The sequence below is a fragment of the Orycteropus afer genome, unplaced genomic scaffold, assembly GCF_000298275.1.
Source record: "Orycteropus afer afer isolate SDZICR_OR568_19922 unplaced genomic scaffold, OryAfe1.0 scaffold00265, whole genome shotgun sequence".
In the NCBI taxonomy this organism is placed as follows: domain Eukaryota; kingdom Metazoa; phylum Chordata; class Mammalia; order Tubulidentata; family Orycteropodidae; genus Orycteropus; species Orycteropus afer.
The window spans coordinates 1,382,793-1,385,145 of record NW_006921852.1 but is presented as its reverse complement, the minus strand read 5'-3'; positions in this window follow the sequence as shown (position 1 = coordinate 1,385,145).

Sequence of the window (2,353 nt, the reverse complement as noted above, 5' to 3'; positions counted from 1 at the left end):
ATATCTCAGGTGCACAATTCAGTGTCCTCCATTTCCCCAATGTTATCATGGTGGTCACAGATCATCCATACCCTTTAACCATCCCTTCCTTTAACCAACTCAGTGTGTAGCCCCCAACTAGTCTGAAATTTCACCCTCCGCATCCCTCACATTCCCGGTAACCTACAAAGTGAGTTTCCTTCCCTAAGCAAACCTTTCCTTGACTTTTTACAGTAATGGGCTCATACAATATTTGTCCTTCTGCGATTGACTTATTTCACTCAACATAATATCCTCCAGATTCATCCATGTTGTGAGATGATTCAGGTATTCTTTATTGTTCTTTAATGTAGCATAGTATTCCATTGTCTGAATGTACCATAATTTGGTTATCCATTCATCTGTTGATGGGCATGTAGGTTGTTTCCATCTCTTTGCTATAGTGGATTGTGCTGTGATGAACATGGGTGTGCATATGTCTGTTTGTGTCCTGTCTCTCACCTCTTTAGGATGTATTTCCAGTAATGGAATTGCTGGTTCAAGTGGTATTCCTGTTCTCAGTTTTTTAAGGAAACACTATACCATTTTCCACAATGGTTGTATCATTTTACAGTCCCACCAACAGTGTATGAGAGTTCCAATCTCTCCGTGACCTCACCAGCATTTGTTGTTTTCTGTCCTGTTGAACTTTGCTGTTATTGCTGGAGTGAGATGATATCTCATCATTGTTTTGATTTGTATCTCTCTAATGGCTGATGATTGTGTGCAATTCCTCATGTGTTTGTTGGCTGCCAGCGTATCGTCTTCAGTGAAATGTCTGTTCATGTCCCTTGCCCATTTTTGAATTGGACTGTTTGTTTTTTTGGCGTAGAAGTGTTGAAGTTTTCTATGAATTTTGGAGCTAAGTCCTTTGTCAGATATGTCATAAGTAAACATTTTCTCCCAGTCTGTAGGTTCTTTTTACCCTTTTGGTGAAGTCTTTTGATGTGCATAAGAATTTAATTTTTAAAAGGTCCCAGTCATCTAGCTTCTCTTCCACCTCCTGTGCATTCTGGGTTATGCTTGATAGTCTATTTATGCTGTAAATTAGGGCCCCTAGATTTGCCCTATTTTATCGTTGATGAGTTTTATAGTTTTGGGTTTTACATTTAAGTCTTTGATCCAACTTGAGTTTGTTTTTGTGTATTGGGTGAAGTATGGGTCTTGTTTCATTTTTCTGCAGGTGAAAATCCAATTTTGCCAGCACCATTTGTTAAAGAGGCTATTTCTTCCCCATGTAATGGGTTTTGGTTCTTTGTCAAATATCATCTGTCCATAAATGGATGGGTCTATTTCAGGGTTTCTGATTCTGTTCCCTTGGTCTCTCTGTCTATCATTGTACCAATACCATGTGATTTAACTACTGTGGCTGTATAGTAGGTTTTGAGATCCAAGAGTGTGAGACCTCCCATTTTGTTCTTCTTCTTCAGCAGTGCTTTGCTTATCAGAGGTCTCTTTCCTTTCCATATGAAGTTACTAATTGGTTTTTCCATATCCTTAAAAAATGTTGATGGTATCTGGATCAGGATTGCCTTAAATGTCTAGATTGCTTTGGGTAATATTGACATTTTCACAATATTCAGTCTTATCCATGAATAAGGTAGGTGGTTCCATTTATGTAGATCCCTTATAGTTTCTTGTAGTAATGTTTTATAGTTTTCTTTGTATAGGTCTTTTGTGTCTCTGGTAAGATTTATTCCTAGATATTTTATCTTCTTGGTAGCTATTGTAAATGGTATTGTTTTCACTTCTTTTTCAGAGGCCTCTTTGTTGATGTAGCGGACTCCAACTGATTTTTGTATGTTGACTTTGTATCCTGCCACTTTGCCGAACCTGTTTATTAGTTCCAGTAGTTTTTTTTTTTTTTTTTTGATGAGTCTCTTGGGTTTTCTATGTATAGGATCATGCCATCAGCAATAGAGATAATTTTACTTCCTCTTTGCCAATTTGTATGCCTTTTGTTTCTCTTTCTTGCCTTATTGCCCTGGCTAGGACTGTCAATACAATGTTAAATAGAAGTGGTGATAGAGGGCATCCTTGTCTCATTCCCATTCATAAGGGAGATGCTTTGAGTCTTTTTCCATTAACAATTATGTTGGCCATTGGCTTTGTGTATATGCCTTTTATTATGCTGAGGAATTTCCCTTCTATTCCTATTTTACTGAGAGTTCCAAACAGGAATGGGTGTTGGATTTTATCAAATGCCTTTTGTATGTCGATTGATATGATCATATGGTTCTTTTCTTCTGTTTTGTTTATGTGGTGGATTACATTGATTGTTTTTCTGATGTTGAACCATGCTTGTATATCTGGTATGAATCCCAGTTGGTCAGAA